We start from the raw sequence: 22,500 nt of genomic DNA, 5'->3' as shown, positions 1-22,500 counted from the left end.
TATACATTACATTATATTGACAATTCCAAAAAACTGCTCATACTATGAACATAGTATGATGGCGATCGGGCAGGTATGCCCCTATCGTCTAGTGGTTCAGGACATCTCTCTTTCAAGGAGGCAGCGGGGATTCGACTTCCCCTGGGGGTAGGGTACTACGAAAGGAAGTTGATCATGGATTATCAATAAGCCCAGAATTTGTTCTTCCTGGGTCGATGCCCGAGCGGTTAATGGGGACGGACTGTAAATTCGTTGGCGATATGTCTACGCTGGTTCAAATCCAGCTCGGCCCACTAATTCGCCGATCCATGATAACCAAATTTGTCCTCCAGAAATGCCCATTATTTAGATATTTAGAATGCCCCATATATTCTAAAATTCTAAAAGTATTCTAAGGATATATGGGAATAAAATATATAGGGATAAAGGGTCCATTTTTTCTACAATACCCCTTGGTTTCTTTCCAATTTCTCACATCTTCTGATCTGTCTAAAGATCTAGATTCCCAATTTGTTGCAAAGGTAGTAAAGAAAAAAAGAGTCCTTTTTCCATTGAAAAATAGATTCTCAATATATTAGTAGGATTACCAGTAATCTGTGTCATTCTTACTCTAGTCCGTATCCATGTGGATATCAGTATATCAGTCGTGTTTCTTTTACAACACGAGAATATTTCTCGTAAATAGAAACGAAACGAATGAAAGCATAAGAATACATATATGCATGCTGTATACCTCACCCTGGGATTGTAGTTCAATCGGTCAGAGCACCGCCCTGTCAAGGCGGAAGCTGCGGGTTCGAGCCCCGTCAGTCCCGACCTCGGATCCGATGAATCCATCAATTCATCTTCCCATTTTCTGTGAGGAGGGGGCCCGGGACAGGATTGAATTTCCTGCGGGGATCCTTAATTTTTTTTTATTTTGTTTTTCGTTTCGAATTTCTCATCGGACAAAGACGGGAATTTCAATTATTTGAACTAGTACCGATTGCTGGGGGAGAGGCATACGTAGTCGTAGGTATCGCCATACTGGGGATTCCAAGAGAGACCCACTGGTTTGACTTTTTCAATTGCTTCTGATCCATGAAATGGAATAGGGTACAGAGTACCCATACGTTTCCAGGGAGTACATATACAAATTGTACTCGTTTATTCTACGATACACAATTAACTAACTTAGTAACATAGTTACTCGGGCAGCAGAGTACTATTAAACCTACTCCCTTTTGTTTTCGTGTTTTCGAGATACGATTTTGTGCAATCTCAATTAGTAAAGTAATTAAAAACAATCTATCTATCTTATTCTTATTCAAATTGCATGCTGAATTTAGCTTTCAGTCCCAATCCAAGGAAAAAGAGGGTCCTTACTTTTAATATAAAGTAAAGGATCAAACAATGATCCGTCCCTTTTGTTTCTTTTCCACAGGGGGAATGAATCATTTTTTTTTTCTTTATTTTCTTTATCTTTATATAATATATATTTTTATTTTAGGGTTTCATCGAAGAAGGAGAAAAATCAATAAAGAAAGAATTTGTCGGAATATTAGATCTTTTTTTTTATATCGAGACCCATCCCATACCCATACCTTTATCACATTTCTCTGCCTTCCAGGAGGATTAGATCATTACGAAAACTTCGCTTCGAGCTTAACTCCTCCCCCTTTCCATTTCACTCCTACTGTTTAGGTCTGTTACCAATGGAAGGCCGGCAACAGAACACAGGTCAGATGATACCTCGTCGGATGATTCTTATAAAGAAGATGATAGATTTTAGAAACTAAAGAATGAAAAAAAAAAAGATGAGAAATTCAATGGGATTCTTGATTAGATCAGGAATCCCATTTTTGATTCGGTATGGATAAAAGATCTTCCTATGTTATACTATTCAATTCTCGACGATGAATCGATTTAATAGATCAGATATTGTTATTCATATTCATAATATAATATTGAATATTGATCCGATTCAGTATCAACCATCAGGATGCACCCATTGAATTTACAGGAGAAATCTTTTTATTTTTATTTTTTTTTTTCTATGGGATTAGATCCCGAGTTATTGCGAAGCAAAAAAAAACGATGAGATTATGGAAGTCAATATTCTCGCATTTATTGCGACTGCGCTGTTCATTTTAGTTCCTACTGCTTTTTTACTTATCATCTACGTAAAAACAGTCAGTCAAAATGATTAGAATTAAACTTGACTTATTAGCTCTTATCAATGATTGACGAAATAAAAGGGATTCCAATTCCAAGTCTTAAATGAAATTAGAGAACTGGAATCAACAGTATAATAGATGGTGTAGTAGAAAGGTTCATATAGTTCTTTCTACCACACTATCTATTATTATATTGTAAAAATATTGTATTGCATGTATAAAGTTGTATTGTATAAATTCAAAAAATGGATGGGTTTGATATAGACTAGATACAATATCTATCCATATAAATGAAGTAATTGATTGGGCCGTTAACAGATACCCCACGGAGTTCTATAGTCACTTCTTCGGATTTGAAAAATAAGTATAAGTAGTAAACACCACCCATTTTTCATGCTTGAGCCATGACATGAGGTGAGTCAATAAAGCATAAATAGGATTCCTAGAAGTATAAAACTTAAGTGAGCACGGATCACCCGACGCAAGATCTTATTATGCGTAGTACCCCTTTGAACAACCACTACGTCTATGGCATCTCCAGTAGAAAGTACGTATCCACGTAATAGTAGCAGTACTTCCTCTTTGAACAGTCAAGAGGGAAAAACAAATAAAAAAATAGGGGTTGGTTGCTCCTCATTGTAATATCCATAATTATGGTAAGAGCGGGTTCATCGAAATCGAATATTATATTTAGGAATAGGAAGAGTTCGGCTGGAAAAATTTCCTATCATGCGCATTCCTTTGAGTTTCGAAATACGAACAACATCAGAATCAAATCATTCAAATATTGATCGAAAGATCATTGTTCATATATTACTGGATTACCCTAGAATTTTTGAAATGGATTATCTTAAAACGCTTCGCGGAACGGTCCATTAAACATAAGCACCATTGATCCAATTTGATTACTCAACTTAATTAGTAGTACCCCTAGAGTCCACTTCTTCCCCATACTACGAGTGAAAGGGAAAACGTAAAGACCACCATTAAAGCAGCCCAAGCGAGACTTACTATATCCATGTAAATTATCTCCCCGATCTCTATGAATATGAAGGAATTATTCCATTATTAATCACTAATAATAGTGGAATCAATGGTGCAGAGTCAAAATGGCATTTTGCTCTAACGCTATTGATGAACCAATCCAATGAATACAAGAGTTCCTATACTCTAATTACAAGGATCTCCGGTCGAATCGGAAAGCAGTAAGCAAAAGCAAGATATACAACTACCCTTGGAGATCTTAAAGGAATGTTACTAATGAAAGATGTAGGAATAGTAAGACCCATTGTTTGTTTTGTTAGCTTTCATAAGCATAAGAAAAAAAAATGGAATATAAATAGAATATATATATATACCATAAAGATGTAAAAGATAACTATCTTAACTATCTATCACATACCTCTATCTACCCCCCAAGTCTTACTGTCTCTGTTTCTTTCTGTGAAACAATCGGGGGACACCCCATTACGTTCTTGGCAGGGTGTTACAAAAAACGGAGAAGTATTTTTCAACTTTTATTAGAAAATTAGATTCTATATTCTATAATATAGATATAGAATAGTTAGTTATTCTATAACTATAATAGTTATAGTTAAGAGTTGATTACCCATCCAATCCAATATTGATTGGATACCTGAGTAAGTACTCAGGGATTCTCGTGAGTCTGGATACAAAATACAAACTATCCTTAGCCCTTTCCGCAACTCCCAATTTGATTCCCCACCAACCTACCCAATTTAATTCAAGACTCAGTCAGTGGGCACCACCCTAGTAAGGTAGGGTAATTAGGAAGTATTGATAGTGCTTCCTATAATCTCCCTCAGATCCTAGAATAGAAGCAAGGATTGGATTTACATTTAGGAACCGAACCCCCTTTCCTTCGGCTACCCCGATTTTAGGTATCTGACTTTCGTAGTTCTGAATCTCACAATTTCAGTTTTACTATCGATTCGATTGATAAATCAAATACAAAGAAATAGCCCGAACCAACCAGTAATCAGTCATAAATCGGTTTTTTTTCATATTGATACCCGATTTTAACCATAACCAAATGATAAAAATTCAAGTCTTTTTTTTTTATAGAACCTCTGTATTCTTAAAATACAGTATCTACAACCCTAGTCATGCTTCTGTCAGGCAAGAATTTTGTGAGTTCTATTAGCATATGTGAGTTCTATTAGCATAGAAGGATAAGGTATTCCGAAGCTTTTCTTTTGTTGATCAGGCGACACCCGGATTTGAACTGGGGAGAAAGGGATTTGCAGTCCCGCGCCTTACCACTCGGCCATGCCGCCAAAATGATCCAAAATAGACCTAACTCTTTCTTTTTTTTTTTTTTTTGGGGGGGGGGGGTTACTCAACCTTTTTTTGGTTTGAGTTGGATTTTTAAAACGGGTTTCTTATATCCCTTTCCAAAAGGGATCCCTGGGTCCAGGGTTCTCTTGATTGTATAGTGTTTCAAAACATAATATTTTTTTTTATATTGAAACAGAAAAAAGATATTTCTAGGCACAGAGTCCAAAATTCAGAGTAAATTGGAGCCATTAATTATTTCCTGTGAATTCATGAACAGTTCTTGGATTTTGATCTAACGTTTTCTTTCCTTACCTTAATAATTAAATTAATAACATAAGAAAACAAAAAAGTTGATACACGACTAATCAGTATCAATTGTTTTCAATTTCAATTATAACAACATATATGTGTATATGTAAACCCTCGAACATAAATTGTTACACGCATACCTAGTCCTATCCACCTTATCTTATAGGGAATTGTCGTGCTTGAATTTTGCATTGAATATTTTTCTATTGAATAAGTTGAATCTAAATTGGAAATTCGCATATAGCACCCCGAAAAGAGGGGATATGCAGATAACTAGATAGCTATATCTGGATATACTTATACAATGCCCTTTACGCACTTCAATCGTATTCTACTAATTCTACTAACACTAACAAGAGCTCCCTCTTCTCTGTGAATCCTTTTTTGAACAATGGTGGAATCAATGAAATAAGTTAAGTGCTAAAATAAAAACCAACTCGATACTGTTCCGGATTATTCTGTCTTTATCTCATTCATAGAGAATGGATCAAATCATGAATCTATTTCTGGTACCCAATCTTATTTCTGATACCCAATCTTATTTCTGATACCCAATCTTATCGTAATATCATAATAACAGGTAGAAATTGGATCCATTTGTATATTCTATACAAGACTCCATCAGTCTAAGCTAAGGGGCAGAATTTTGTTTCAAGGAATGTTTTATTAATCCATCTCCATTTGGATCCGTCGAAAATTATCTCTCTTTATTCCTCCGTCTATGCCAATTTCATAGGTCTATGGAATTGGATAAAATTTCATGTGATTCAGTAAAAAGAATATACATTCCATCATTGCTCGATCGATCTATATGGTTCGATAAAGACTTAACCAATAATGGGATTTTTTCAATAAATGGGAAACTTAATTAAGATGCTCCGGGATGAAAATGAGGGAATGTCTACAATACCTGGATTTAGTCAGATACAATTTGAAGGATTTTGTAGGTTCATTGATCAGGGCTTGACCGAAGAACTTCATAAGTTTCCAAAAATTGAAGATACAGATCAAGAAATAGAATTTCAATTATTTGTGGAAACATATCAATTGGTGGAACCCTTGATAAAAGAGAGAGATGCTGTGTATGAATCACTCACGTATTCTTCTGAATTATATGTACCCGCAGGATTAATTTGGAAACCCGGTAGAGATATGCAAGAGCAAACCGTATTTATTGGAAATATTCCTCTAATGAATTCCCTGGGAACCTCTATAGTAAATGGAATATACAGGATTGTGATCAATCAAATATTGCAAAGCCCCGGTATTTATTACCGTTCAGAATTGGACCATAACGGAATTGCTGTCTATACCGGCACAATAATATCAGATTGGGGAGGAAGGTCAGAATTAGAGATTGATAGAAAAGCAAGAATATGGGCCCGCGTGAGTAGGAAACAAAAAATATCTATTCTAGTTCTACTATCAGCTATGGGGTCGAATCTAAGAGAAATTCTGGATAATGCTTGCTACCCTGAAATTTTCTTGTCTTTCCTGAATGAAAAGGAAAAAAAAAAGATCGGGTCAAGGGAAAATGCCATTTTGGAGTTTTATCAACAATTTGCGTGTGTAGGTGGGGATCCAGTATTTTCGGAGTCCTTATGTAAGGAATTACAAAAGACATTTTTTCAACAAAGATGTGAATTAGGAAGGATTGGTCGACGAAACATGAACCGGAGACTGAATCTTGATATACCTCAGAACAATACATTTTTGTTACCACGAGATATATTGGCTGCTGCGGATCATTTGATCGGAATGAAATTTGGAATGGGCACACTTGACGATATGAATCACTTGAAAAATAAACGTATTCGTTCTGTAGCAGATCTGTTACAGGATCAATTGGGTTTGGCTCTGGTTCGTTTAGAAAATGTGGTTCGAGGAACTATATGTGGAGCAATCAGGTATAAATTAATACCGACTCCTCAGAATTTGGTAACTTCAACTCCATTAACAACTACTTATGAATCCTTTTTTGGATTACACCCCTTTATCTCAAGTTTTGGATCGAACGAATCCATTGACACAATAGTTCATGGGCGAAAATTGAGTTATTTGGGTCCTGGAGGATTAACTGGTCGAACTGCTAGTTTTCGGATACGGGATATCCACCCTAGTCATTATGGACGTATTTGTCCAATTGACACGTCCGAAGGGATCAATGTTGGACTTATTGGGTCCTTAGCTATTCATGCGAGGATTGGTTATTGGGGGTCTATAGAGAGTCCATTTTATGAGATATCTGAGAGATCTAAAGAGGTACTGGTGGTTTATTTAGCACCAAGTATAGATGAATACTATATGGTAGCGACAGGAAATTCTTTGGCCTTGAACCAGGATATTCAAGAAGAACAGGTTGTTCCAGTTCGATACCGTCAAGAATTCCTGACTATTGCATGGGAACAGATTCATCTTCGAAGCATTTTTCCCTTCCAATATTTTTCTATTGGAGCTTCCCTCATTCCTTTTATTGAGCATAATGATGCGAATCGGGCTTTAATGAGTTCTAATATGCAGCGCCAAGCAGTTCCGCTTTCTCGGTCCGAGAAGTGTATTGTTGGAACTGGGTTGGAACGCCAAGCGGCTCTAGATTCGGGGGTTTCTGCTATAGCCGAATGCGAGGGAAAGATTATTTATACCGATACTGACAAGATCATTTTATCAGGTAATGGAGACACTATAAGCATTCCATTAGTTATGTATCAACGTTCCAACAAAAACACTTGTATGCATCAAAAACCTCAGGCTACGCGGGGTGTAAATGCATTAAAAAGGGACAAATTTTAGCGGGTGGTGCGGCTACTGTTGGCGGTGAACTCGCTTTGGGAAAAAATGTATTAGTAGCTTATATGCCATGGGAAGGCTACAATTTTGAAGACGCGGTACTCATTAGTGAGCGTTTGGTATATGCCGATATTTATACTTCTTTTCACATCCGGAAATATGAAATTCAGACTCATGTGACAAGCCAAGGTCCTGAAAGAATCACTAGGGAAATACCCCATTTGGAAGCTCATTTACTCCGCAATTTAGACAGAAACGGAATTGTGATGCTGGGATCTTGGGTAGAAACAGGTGATATTTTAGTAGGTAAATTAACGCCTCAGGCGGCGAAAGAATCATCGTATGCTCCAGAAGATAGATTATTACGAGCCATACTTGGCATTCAGGTATCCACTGCAAAGGAAACTTGTCTAAAATTACCTATAGGGGGAAGGGGCCGGGTTATTGATGTGAGATGGATCCAGAAAAAAAAAAAGTCCAGTTATAATCCAGAAATTATTCGTGTATATATTTCACAGAAACGTGAAATCAAAGTAGGTGATAAAGTAGCTGGAAGGCATGGGAATAAAGGTATCATTTCGAAAATTTTGCCTAGACAAGATATGCCTTATTTGCAAGATGGAACACCAGTGGATATGGTCTTCAACCCATTAGGAGTACCTTCGCGAATGAATGTGGGACAGATATTTGAATGCTCTCTCGGGTTAGCGGGGAACTTGCTGGACAGACATTATAGAATAGCACCCTTTGATGAAAGATATGAGCAAGAAGCTTCGAGAAAATTAGTGTTTTCTGAATTATATGAAGCCAGAAAGCAAACAGCAAATCCATGGGTCTTTGAACCCGAGTATCCAGGAAAAAGCAGAATATTTGATGGAAGAACAGGAGATCCTTTTGAACAACCTGTTATAATAGGAAAAACCCTATATCCTGAAATTAATTCATCAAGTTGATGATAAAATCCATGGGCGCTCCAGTGGACATTATGCACTTGTTACACAACAACCCCTTAGAGGGAGGGCCAAGCAAGGGGGACAACGAGTAGGAGAAATGGAAGTTTGGGCTCTAGAGGGATTTGGTGTTGCGCATATTTTACAAGAGATGCTTACTTATAAATCCGATCATATTAGAGCTCGCCAGGAAGTACTTGGTACTATGATTATTGGAGGAACAATACCTAACCCGGAGGATGCTCCCGAATCTTTTCGATTACTCGTTCGAGAACTACGGTCTTTGGCTCTGGAACTGAATCATTTCCTTGTATCTGAGAAGAACTTCCAGATTCATAGGAAGGAAGCTTGATCGGAATGAATCCGAATTTTTCTTCTATGATCGATCGGTATAAAACATCAACAACTTCGAATTGGATCGGTTTCTCCCCAACAAATAAGTACGTGGGCCACCAAAATCCTACCTAATGGAGAAATAGTTGGAGAGGTGACAAAACCCTATACTTTTCATTACAAAACCAATAAACCGGAAAAAGATGGATTGTTTTGTGAAAGAATCTTTGGACCTATTAAAAGTGGAATTTGTGCTTGTGGAAATTATCGAGTGATCGGAGATGAAAAAGAAGACCCAAAATTTTGTGAACAATGCGGAGTCGAATTTGTTGATTCTCAGGTACGAAGATATCAAATGGGATACATCAAACTGGCATGCCCAGTGACTCATGTGTGGTATTTGAAACGTCTTCCCAGTTATATCGCGAATTTTTTAGATAAACCCCTTAAGGAATTAGAAGGCCTAGTATACTGCGATGTGTGATTTGATCGAAATCTTGATTTTACAGATTCGGAATGAGAAACTGTCACCCCATTCAATCCGATTGGGATGCCCCCGACTCTGACATGTCTCTTTGGAGGAGGAACATGAAGCTCAGAATTATGGGTGTATTAAATACTTCCAAATAGAAAAGGGAATTGATCCATGGTCGATTCCATAATAGATAAATCGAATTGCTAGTTATACCTCGTGAAAAAAAAAACTTCTTTCGTGGAATTAGCCATTCCATTTGTTTTCGAAAGAGATTCCATTCAAGTAAACAAATATGGCATGGTTACAGGAGTTTATCCATCGCATATATGCTTCAAAGGATATCATAGCATAACCATCGAGGTGAAGTAGGGACCTAAAAGATCGAATGAAACGATGCATAGACAAGTAAATCCCTTATGAGATGAGTGAGTTCGAAGATATTCGAATTTTTATTTGAATTATTAAAATAAAAGGAATTTCTCATTCGAAGGGAAGTAGACTACTCAAAAATTTCTCATTTCCTTTCTGTCGTAATTGAATTGAATAACTAATTCATAAAGTAAAAGTAAGAATGAATAATGAGATATTGGTTGGTCCTCGCTGTGAACTTGAGTAAGGAGTAAATCTTTATGGGGCTTTCTAGAACAAAATGGGAATTGGAAAAAAAGAACCCCTTTCTTTATTTGATGTAACTACTTGAGCCGGATGAGAGGAAACCTTCACGTCCGATTTTTAAGGGGGGAATTCATAGGAACCTATCCCAATTTTTCTTTTGCTAGGCCCGTTGCTAAAAAACCCACTTTCTTACGATTACGAGGTTCATTCGAATATGAAATCCAATCCTGGAAATACAGCATCCCACTTTTTTTTACTACCCAAGGCTTCGATACATTTCGAAATCGAGAAATCTCTACTGGAGCGAGTGCTATCAGAGAACAATTAGCCGATCTGGATTTGCGAATTATTACAGATCATTCATTGGCAGAATGGAAGGAATTAGGGGAAGAGGGTTCCACCGGGAATGAATGGGAAGATAGAAAAATTGGAAGAAGAAAGGATTTTTTGGTTAGACGCATAGAATTAGCTAAGCATTTTATCCGAACAAACGTGGAACCAGAGTGGATGGTTTTGTGCTTATTACCAGTTCTTCCTCCCGAGTTGAGACCCATTATTCAGATAGATGGGGGTAAACTAATGAGCTCGGATATTAATGAACTCTATCGAAGAGTTATCTATCGGAACAATACTCTTACTGATCCATTAACAACAAGTAGATCCACACCAGGGGAATTAGTAATGTGTCAGGAGAAATTGGTACAAGAAGCCGTGGATACACTTCTTGATAATGGGATCCGCGGACAACCAATGAGGGACGGTCATAATAAAGTTTACAAATCGTTTTCAGATGTAATTGAAGGCAAAGAGGGGAGATTTCGCGAGACTTTACTTGGTAAACGAGTCGATTATTCGGGTCGTTCCGTCATTGTTGTGGGCCCTTCGCTTTCATTACATCGGTGTGGATTGCCTCGAGAAATAGCAATAGAGCTTTTCCAGACATTTTTAATTCGTGGTTTAATCAGACAACATCTTGCTTCCAACATAGGGATTGCTAAAAGTAAAATTAGGGAAAAAGAACCAATTGTATGGGAAATACTTCAAGAAGTTATGCAGGGGCATCCCGTATTGCTGAATAGAGCACCCACCCTGCATAGATTAGGCATACAGGCGTTCCAGCCTATTTTAGTGGAAGGACGTGCTATTTGTTTACATCCATTAGTTCGTAAGGGATTCAATGCAGACTTTGATGGGGATCAAATGGCTGTTCATGTACCTTTATCTTTGGAAGCTCAAGCGGAGGCTCATTTACTTATGTTTTCTCATATGAATCTCTTGTCTCCAGCTATTGGGGATCCCATTTCCATACCAACGCAAGATATGCTTATGGGACTCTATATATTAACAATCGGGAATCGTCGAGGTATTTGTGCAAATAGGTATAATCCATGGAATCGCGGACACTATAAAAATAAAATAGTTGGCGATAATAACTATAAGTATACGAAAGGGAAAGAACCTTATTTTTGTAGTTCCTATGATGCACTTGGAGCTTATCGTCAGAAACGAATCAATTTAGATAGCCCTTTGTGGCTCCGGTGGCGACTAGATCAACGTGTCATTGCCTCAAGAGAACTTCCTAGAGAAGTTCAATATGAATCCTCGGGAACCTATCATGAGATTTATGGACACTATTTAATAGTGAAAAGTGTCAAAAAAGAAATCCTTTGTATATACATTCGAACCACAGTTGGTCATATTTCTTTTTATAGAGAAATAGAAGAAGCCATACAAGGGTTTTGCCGGGCCTACTCATACGGTGCCTAAGCTAAGTAATTATGTGATATCCGGGCGAGCCTCCCTGGTTCAACCGGTATCCTAATTCCTTAATTTCTACGTGAATCAAGATCGAGGAAAGGAAGTCTTCGAATCACTGACTCAACCCCATTGGCGAATCCCACTCAGCGGAATACGGAGGTACTTATGGCGGAACGGCCCGATCTGGTCTTTCACAATAAAGTGATAGATGGAACTGTCATGAAACGACTTATTAGCAGATTAATAGATCACTTCGGGATGGCATATACATCACATATACTGGATCAAGTAAAGACTCTGGGTTTCCGGCAAGCCACCGCTACATCCATTTCATTAGGAATTGATGATCTTTTAACAATACCTTCTAAAGGATGGCTAGTCCAAGATGCTGAACAACAAAGTTTTATTTTAGAAAAGCACCATCATTATGGGAATGTACACGCGGTAGAAAAATTACGTCAATCCATTGAGATATGGTATGCTACAAGTGAATATTTGAGACAGGAAATGCATCTTAATTTTAGGATGACTGATCCTTCTAATCCAGTCCATATAATGTCCTTTTCGGGAGCTAGAGGAAATGCATCTCAGGTACACCAATTAGTAGGTATGAGGGGATTAATGTCGGATCCCCAAGGACAAATGATTGATTTACCCATTCAAAGCAATTTACGCGAAGGACTTTCTTTAACGGAATATATCATTTCCTGCTATGGGGCCCGCAAAGGAGTTGTGGATACTGCTGTACGAACATCAGATGCTGGATACCTCACGCGTAGACTTGTTGAAGTAGTTCAACACATTGTTGTACGTAGAACGGATTGTGGCACTATCCGAGGTATTTCCGTGAGTCCCCGAAATGGGATGACGGAAAAAATTATGATCCAAACATTAATTGGTCGTGTATTAGCAGACGATATATATATGGGTCTACGGTGTATCGCCGCTCGAAATCAAGATATCGGGATTGGACTTGTCAATCGCTTCATAACTTTTCAGGCACAACCAATATATATTCGAACTCCCTTCACTTGCCGTAGTACATCTTGGATCTGTCGATTATGTTATGGTCGAAGTCCCACTCATGGTGACCTGGTTGAATTAGGGGAAGCAGTGGGTATCATTGCGGGTCAATCAATTGGTGAACCCGGGACTCAACTAACATTAAGAACTTTTCATACTGGTGGAGTATTCACAGGTGGTACTGCAGAACAGGTACGAGCTCCTTTTAATGGAAAAATTAAATTAAATGAGGATTTGGTTCATCCAACACGTACACGTCATGGGCATCCTGCTTTTCTATGTTATATAGACCTGTATGTCACTATTGAGAGTCAAGGCATTATTCATAGTGTGAATATTCCACCAAAAAGTTTTCTTTTAGTTCAAAATGGTCAATATGTGGAATCAGAACAAGTGATCGCCGAGATTCGCGCTGGAACATCCACTTTGAATTTTAAAGAAAGAGTTCGAAAACATATTTATTCTGATTCAGAGGGAGAAATCCACTGGAGTACCGACGTGTACCATGCACCTGAATATACATATGGTAATGTTCATCTCTTACCAAAAACAAGCCATTTATGGATATTATCGGGGGATCCGTGCAGATCTAATATAGTGCCTTTTTCCCCCCACAGGGATCAAGATCAAATGAATGTTCATTCTCTTCCTGTCGAACAGAGATATATTTCTGGCCTCTCAGTGACTAATGATCGAGTGAGACACAAATTGTTTAGTTCGGGTCCTTTCGGTAAAAAAGTAGATAGGGGTTTTGATTATTCAAGACCAGATCGAATCATATCCAATGGTCATTGGAATTTCATATACCCTGCCATTCTCTACGAGAATTCTGATTTATTGGGGAAGAGGCGAAGAAATAGATTCATACTCCCATTCCAATATGATCAAGAACGAGAGAAAGAACTAATGTCCTGTTCTGGTATCTCGATTGAAATACTCATAACTGGTATTTTACGTAAAAATAGTATTCTTGCTTATTTCGACGATCCCCAATACAGAAGAAGCAATTCAGGAATTACTAAATATGGTACCATAGAGGTGGATTTCATCCTAAAAAAAGAAGATTTGATTGAATATCGAGGAGCAAAAGAATTTAGGCCGAAATACCAAATGAAAGTAGATCGCTTTTTTTTCATTCCCGAAGAAGTGCATATTTTACCCGGATCTTCGTCCATAATGGTACGGAACAATAGTCTCATTGGAGTAGGTACACGAATAGCTTTAAATACAAGAAGCCGAGTAGGTGGATTGGTCCGAGTGGAGAGGAAAAAGAAAAAGATTGAACTGAAAATATTTTCAGGAGATATCCATTTTCCCGGAGAAACAGATAAAATCTCTCGGCATAGCGGCATCTTGGTACCACCAGAAACGGGAGAAAAAAATTCTAAGGACTCAAAAAAATTGAAAAATTGGATCTATGTCCAACGGATTACACCCATCAAGAAAAAGTATTTTGTTTCGGTTCGGCCTGTAGTCACATATGAAATAGCCGATGGCATAAATTTAGCAACGCTTTTCCCCCAGGATCCGTTGCAGGAAAGAGATAATGTGCAACTCCGAGTTGTCAATTATATCCTTTATGGAAACGGCAAACCCATTCGAGGAATCTCTCACACAAATATTCAATTAGTTCGAACTTGTTTAGTATTGAATTGGGACCAAGGACGAAATGGTTCTATAGAAGAAGTCCATGCTTCCCTTGTTGAAGTAAGGACAAATGATCTGATTCGAAATTTCATAAGAATTGACTTAGTTAAGTCCCCTATTTCGTATACCGAAAAAAGGAATGATAGGGGAGGTTCGGGATTGAATCTCGATAATGGATCAGATCGCACCAATATTAATCCTTTTTACCCCAAGGCGAAGATTCAATCACTTACCCAACATCAAGGGACTATTCATATGTTGCTGAATAAAAATAAGCAATGCCAATCTTTTCTAATTTTGTCATCATCTAATTGTTCTCGAATTGGTCCATTCAATGGTTCCAAATCTCTCAGTGTGAGAAAAAAATCAATTAAAGAAGATTCCACGATTGCTATTAGCAATTTGTTAGGTCCCCTGGGTACTGTATCTAAAATTGCGAATTTTTATTCATCTTACTGCTTAATAACTTATAATCAGATCTTCTTAAATAAATATTTGCGACTTGAGAATTTAAAACAGCCTTTCAGAGCTATTCAATATTATTTAATAGATGAAAATGGGGGAATTTACAATCGCGATCCATGTAGTAACATCATTTTGAATCCATTCGATTTAAATTGGTGCTTTCTCCATCACAATTATTGTGAGAAGACATCCACAACAATTAGCCTTGGGCAGTTTATTTGTGAAAATGTATGTATATCAAAATATGGACCGCGCATAAAATCTGGTCAAGTTATAATTGTTCATGTTGACTCCTTAGTAATAAGATCGGCTAAGCCTCATTTGGCCACTCCGGGAGCAACCGTTCATGGCCATTATGGAGAAATTCTTTATGAAGGAGATACATTAGTTACATTTATATATGAAAAATCGAGATCGGGTGATATAACGCAGGGTCTTCCAAAAGTGGAACAGGTGTTAGAAGTGCGTTCAATTCATTCAATATCGATGAACTTGGAGAAGAGGGTTGAAGGTTGGAACGCACATATAACAAAAATTCTTGGAAATCCTTGGGGATTTTTAATTGGAGCTGAGCTAACCATAGCGCAAAGTCGTATTTCTTTGGTTAATAAGATCCAAAAGGTTTATCGATCCCAGGGGGTGCAGATCCATAATAGGCATATAGAGATTATTGTACGTCAAATAACATCAAAAGTGTTAGTTTCAGAAGATGGAATGTCTAATGTTTTCTTCACCCGGAGAACTAATCGGATTGTTGCGAGCGGAACGCACAGGGCGCGCTTTAGAAGAAGCAATCTGTTACCGAGCCATTTTATTGGGAATAACGAAGGCATCTCTGAATACTCAAAGTTTCATATCTGAAGCGAGTTTTCAAGAAACCGCCCGAGTTTTGGCAAAAGCCGCTCTACGAGGTCGTATTGATTGGTTGAAAGGCCTGAAAGAGAATGTTGTTCTGGGGGGTATGATACCTGTTGGTACCGCATTTAAAGGATTAGTGCATCGTTCTAGGCAACACAACAACATTCCTTTGGAAATAAAAAAGAAGAATCTATTCGAGGGGAAAATAAGAGATATTTTTTTCCACCACAGAGAATTATTGGGTTTTTGCATACAAAAGACTTTCCATGATACAGCAGAACAATCATTTACAGGATTTAATGATTCCTAATAAGAGCATATTCATTCTTTTCTTTTAACTTTGAACTATATATCTATATATATATGGTATGTATGGTCCAGTCATTTGATTTGTTAATGTTAATAAAGATAATAACGAATAGAAAGTAATTAATGACTTGGACCGTGTATCAACGGCCAATCCCTGGCAGAAGGTTCCGTCGGAACAATTATTTATTTCAAGGTACCTTGTTTCTTAACAAAAAAAAAGGGAAAGTGTGGGGTGAAATGACAAGAAGATACTGGAACATCAATTTAGAAGAGATGATGGAAGCGGGAGTGCATTTTGGTCATGGTACTAGGAAATGGAATCCTAGAATGTCACCTTACATCTCCGCAAAGCGTAAAGGTATTCATATTACAAATCTTACTAGAACGGCTCGTTTTTTGTCAGCAGCTTGTGATTTAGTTTTTGATGCAGCAAGTAGGGGAAAGCACTTTTTAATAGTTGGTACCAAAAGTCAAGCTGCGGATTCAGTAGCAGCAGCTGCAATAAGGGTTCGGTGTCATTATGTTAATAAAAAATGGCTCGGGGGTATGTTAACAAATTGGTCTACTACAGAAACGAGACTTCATAAATTCAGGGACTTGAGAGCGGAGGCGGGGAAACTCAAACGTCTCCCGAAAAGAGACGCAGCAATGTTGAAGAGACAATTATCTCACTTGCAAACATATCTGGGTGGGATCAAATATATGACGGAGTTACCCGAGATTGTAATCATCGTTGATCAGCAAGAAGAATATACGGCTCTTCGAGAATGTCTCACTTTGGGTATTCCGACGATTTGTTTAATCGATACAAATTGTGACCCGGATCTCGCAGATATTTCGATTCCAGCCAACGATGACGCTATAGCTTCAATCCGATTGATTCTTAACAAATTAGTATCCGCAATTTGTGAGGGTCGTTCTAGCTATATAAGAAATCATTGATTAATAATAAGATTAAGATAAGTCAATAACTTTTTGAACTCTATAGATTGATTGAATCGGTTACCATTCCTGAATCTCAAAAAAGAGATAAAAATGGATGGGGATATTCTGTGATTCCTTGGCACCTGAAATATGCGATTAAAGTCAAAGTGGGCGAGTCGAGAAAGAGATGGTTGAATCAAAATAATTAAAATTCCTTTTTTAGTTCTATTTCTGTCAGAGGGTAATATGAATTTTATACTATGTTCCATAAGCACACTAAGGGATATATACGATATATCTGGTGTGGAAGTGGGCCAACATTTATATTGGCAAATAGGGGGTTTCCAAGTCCACGCCCAAGTACTTATTACTTCTTGGGTCGTAATTGCTATCTTATTAGGTTCAGCCGCTATAGCTGTTCGGAATCCACAAACCGTTCCAACCGACGGTCAGAATTTTTTCGAATATGTCCTTGAATTCATTCGAGACCTGAGCAAAACTCAGATTGGAGAAGATTATGGCCCCTGGGTTCCTTTTATTGGAACTATGTTTCTATTTATTTTTGTTTCTAACTGGTCGGGTGCTCTTTTACCTTGGAAAATCATACAGTTACCTCATGGAGAGTTAGCAGCACCTACGAATGATATAAATACTACTGTTGCTTTAGCTTTACCCACATCAGTGGCATATTTCTATGCAGGTCTTACCAAAAAAGGGTTGGGTTATTTCGGTAAATACATTCAACCAACTCCAATACTTTTACCAATTAACATCCTAGAAGATTTCACAAAACCTTTATCACTTAGTTTTCGACTTTTCGGGAATATATTGGCTGATGAATTAGTAGTTGTTGTTCTTGTTTCTTTAGTACCTTCAGTAGTTCCTATACCTGTCATGTTCCTTGGATTATTCACAAGCGGGATTCAAGCTCTTATTTTTGCAACCTTAGCCGCGGCTTATATAGGTGAATCCATGGAGGGTCATCATTGACTAGCTTTCGAAAAAAAAAAGCTTATCCCAACTCTCGAGTGTCTCAAGATAATCTACTGGGGGAACACAATATATCCAAACGAGACATGTATGGTCTAGAGTAGGAACAAAAAAGATGTACGATATTTGGGAATTGTAAAAAAAAAAAGGAAAGAGATCTAAAAGATCTTTTTCCTAAGATTGACTTTATGGTCCATTTATGTTATGTCTCTCTAATCAATATTCTATGATATGATCATATTTGTTCAGTCAATTACTCTATTTTTTTTTTCATAATTTGACTAAGAATTGTTATCTTATCTGTCTCCGACATGCGCCTAAAACAAAAAGAGTATGTTCTATAGAAAGAATAATTCCATTCTTATTTGATTTGATTCAATTTGATTCAACGATTGATCAAAGTTGTCATTAATTGCAATCAAATCTTTATACGTAATGATTCGGGCTGACGATCCCATCCATTTATATTCATGCAGGGGTCGCGATAATGATAAGTAAAAGGAAGAGAAGAGTTTACAAGCAAATAAGATTCATAAAAAAGTCGATTAGGGGGTCGTGCTGAGCTAGGTATGGATATATATGTGTAGTGTAATGGCTATAAGCCAATTCCTGTGTATGTTTCGAAGCATGATTCTATTCTTCGACTAGAATCCGATTCAACAGCATAAAGAATGGTTTACGTTATGCAAGAAACACATGTATATGTGATATTAGATATTCATTAATTATCCATATATGGACTATACATACAAATAAAATAATAGAAATATATATTCTATTCTATTTTTTATTTATTATATTATTATTATTTTTTATTTTATATTATAATATTATTTTATATTTTGTATATAATATATTATTATTATTTATATTATATATATATTATATATAATATATATATATTTATTCTTTCCTACTACTGAATTTGAATTCAATAGGAGTTCTTCCGTTTTATTTTATCTGTGACTGGGGATTGAATGAATAAACAATAAACAGATGAAGTCAAGCATATAGAGGAGAACAGAACGTGCCAAGAATAAAAAGAGTGGCTTAGACCAAAGAAATGGAATAACTAGAACCTTTTGGATTTACAAAGACTACACGGTAGAAATTATAAAGGAGATATTGAAGTCGTTCTGCTGATTCAGGGATATCATTACCTCAATTCACTTTTGAGTTCTTAGTTACTTCGGGCGGATGGGTCTTAATGATGAAATAATAAGTAATAATTCATTGGTTGATTGTATCATTAACCATTTCTTTATTTTGGTGTGAGGAGCTTACCATGAATCCACTGATTTCTGCCGCTTCTGTTATTGCTGCTGGGTTGGCCGTAGGGCTTGCTTCTATTGGACCTGGGGTTGGCCAAGGTACTGCTGCGGGCCAAGCCGTAGAAGGTATCGCGAGACAACCAGAAGCAGAGGGTAAAATACGAGGTACTTTATTGCTTAGTCTGGCTTTCATGGAAGCTTTAACAATTTATGGGCTAGTCGTGGCATTAGCGCTTTTATTTGCGAATCCTTTTGTTTAATCCCATAAATATGAAAAATACGTCCTAATTTTCTTATTTTATTTTTTTGCTGTGTACCCGTCTCTTGCTTCTTAGAATTAGATCAACACTTCACCCCTATCATCTAATCACTTGTTGGTCTAATCACTTGTTCGTTGAAACAATACCCCGGGGAAGGACTAATTTGAGGATGAGGAATTAGCGAATCCACTCGCTTTCTTCCTTCCCGCCTTTAATGGAAGGGGAACCCCCCCCCCTTTTTTTTTTATTAGTTTGACTTTTATTTTATTAGATTAGGATGGAGCAAACATGAGGCCTGGGGTCTAGGGCTAATAAGTGTCTTATTGAGAACTTCTATAATCCATAATATAAATATAATAAATAATAAAAAAAAATTAGAATAGATTCAATTTCTTTATTTTTATTTTAAATAAGGAAATTAAGAAAAAAAAAAAGAGATCAATCAAACAAAACAGAGGGGATCAGGTGATACAAAAAGAACTCTGTTCGATTTTCTTAGTCCTATCTACAAGAGGAGATCATATGAAAAATGTAACCGATTCTTTCGTTTACTTGGGTCATTGGCCATCCGCCGGGAGTTTAGGGTTTAATACCAATATTTTAGCAACAAATCCAATAAATCTAAGTGTAGTGCTTGGTGTATTGATCTTTTTTGGAAAGGGAGTGTGTGCGAGTTGTTTATTTCAAGAATAGGCTGGATCCAACCAGCTGCATTTTTTTTTTTTTTTTTATTTAATTAAATAAGAAAGAAAGGTGCACGATCTCGACGAATTACTTCTGAATAAATTAAGAAATCATATGTAAGAACCATAGCATTTCGTGATTCATTGGTAAACCTTTGATTCTCTATTAGCCAATAATGAATGTGGGCCCATTAACATGGTTAAAGGTAAACCCTTTGAAGTCGAGGCACAAGAAGGTACTCTTTCTACCACTATGCTAGTAGGAGATAAGGAGATAGTTTAAAAATTTATATTAATATAATAGTTGGCAATTTATCTGATATAGAACACTCATATCGATAAAAAAATTTGAACCGTTTACTGGAAAACGGGTTTCTCGCACTTTTTATCCAATACCGAATTGACGACCTATGTATAAAATATAAAAGAAGATCAATTTTTTGGATTTGACGAAAAAAAAAAAAATAAAAAATTAATAAAAAATTTAAAATAACTAAAAAAGAAACAACTTTGCTGGCAATTACAGATTTTTTGTCTGGTCGAGTCGGAAGAGCCCTCCTAATATTCTGGTTTTGTATTAGTTTCGATGTCTTGGAATGGAATACGAACAGAGCAGAGAGGGTAAGCTCATCAATTAAAAGATATGGGGGTGCCCCCTAAATAACTGAGCGTGAGAGCCAAATGAATCGAAAGATTCATGTTTGGTTCGGGAAGAGATCATGGAAGTTTAGTTGTGAAATAAATGAGAAGGTAATCTACTTTCATTAAGTGATTTATTAGATAATCGAAAACAGAGGATCTTGAGTGCTATTCGAAATTCAGAAGAACTACGTGGAGGAGCCATTGAGCAGCTCGAAAAAGCCCGAGCTCGCTTACGTAAAGTAGAAACGGAGGCGGATGAGTTTCGGGTGAATGGATACTCTGAGATAGAACGAGAAAAATCGAATTTGATTAATGCCACATATGAGACTTTGGAACGATTAGAAAGTTACAAAAATGAAACCATTCATTTTGAACAACAAAGAGCAATTAATCAGGTCCGACAACGCGTTTTTGAGCAAGCCTTACAAGGAGCTCTAGGAACTTTGAATAGTTGTTTGAACAGCGAGTTACATCTACGAACTATCAGTGCTAATATTGGCATGCTCGGAGCCATGAAAGAAATAACAGATTAGACCTTCTACCACGAGGCATTATTTTTTTTTTTCTCCCTTTGCTTCCGAAAAAGAATTAAGAGGCACTAATGGTAACCCTTCGAGCTGACGAAATTAGTAATATTATCCGCGAGCGTATTGAACAATATAGTATAGAAGTAAAAATTTTGAATACCGGCACCGTACTTCAAGTGGGCGACGGCATTGCTCGTATTCATGGTCTTGATGAAGTAATGGCAGGAGAATTAGTAGAGTTTGAAGAGGGTACAATAGGCATTGCTCTGAATTTAGAATCAAATAATGTTGGTGTTGTATTAATGGGTAACGGTTTGATGATACAAGAAGGAAGCTCTGTAAAAGCAACAGGAAGAATTGCTCAGATACCCGTGAGTGAGGCTTATTTGGGTCGTGTTATAAATGCTCTGGCTAAACCCATTGACGGGAGAGGGGAGATTTCCGCTTCTGAATCTCGGTTAATTGAATCTCCCGCTCCAGGTATTATTTCGAGACGTTCCGTATATGAGCCTCTTCAAACGGGGCTTATTGCTATTGATTCGATGATCCCTATAGGACGCGGTCAGCGAGAATTAATTATTGGGGACAGGCAGACAGGTAAAACTGCAGTAGCCACAGATACTATTCTCAATCAAAAAGGACAAAATGTAATATGTGTTTATGTAGCTATTGGTCAAAAAGCATCTTCCGTGGCTCAGGTAGTGACTACTTTCCAGGAACGAGGGGCGATGGAATACACTATTGTAGTAGCCGAAACGGCGGATTCGCCTGCTACATTACAATACCTCGCTCCTTATACAGGAGCGGCTCTGGCTGAATATTTTATGTACCGTGAACGACATACTTCAATAATTTATGATGATCTCTCCAAACAAGCACAAGCTTATCGGCAAATGTCTCTTCTATTAAGAAGACCACCAGGTCGCGAAGCCTATCCAGGAGATGTTTTTTATTTGCATTCACGCCTTTTGGAAAGAGCCGCTAAATCAAGTTCTCGTTTAGGTGAAGGAAGTATGACCGCTTTACCAATAGTTGAGACTCAATCTGGAGATGTTTCGGCTTATATTCCTACTAATGTAATTTCCATTACAGATGGACAAATATTCTTATCCGCCGATCTATTCAATGCCGGAATCCGCCCTGCTATTAATGTGGGTATTTCCGTCTCCAGAGTGGGATCTGCGGCTCAAATTAAAGCCATGAAACAAGTAGCTGGCAAA

The 22,500-nt window shown here is 37.3% G+C and overlaps 2 non-coding genes across 2 annotated transcripts; one reads left to right on the top strand and one right to left on the bottom strand.

The window, feature by feature from the left end:
• The first annotated feature begins 741 nt into the window (after window positions 1–741).
• On the top strand, window positions 742–815 carry TRNAD-GUC (transfer RNA aspartic acid (anticodon GUC)). The gene has a single exon. It is a non-coding gene; the product is annotated as a tRNA-Asp (tRNA).
• Window positions 816–4,381: 3,566 nt separating this feature from the next.
• On the bottom strand, window positions 4,382–4,453 carry TRNAC-GCA (transfer RNA cysteine (anticodon GCA)). The gene has a single exon. It is a non-coding gene; the product is annotated as a tRNA-Cys (tRNA).
• Between the last annotated feature and the right edge of the window lie 18,047 nt (window positions 4,454–22,500).

Source organism: Aristolochia californica, unplaced genomic scaffold (assembly GCF_029961685.1).
Source record: "Aristolochia californica isolate CCGP_79_NKW_82.1479 unplaced genomic scaffold, dmAriCali1.0.hap1 SCAF_264, whole genome shotgun sequence".
NCBI classification, from domain to species: domain Eukaryota; kingdom Viridiplantae; phylum Streptophyta; class Magnoliopsida; order Piperales; family Aristolochiaceae; genus Aristolochia; species Aristolochia californica.
This window is presented reverse-complemented; position numbering and strand designations above follow the sequence as displayed.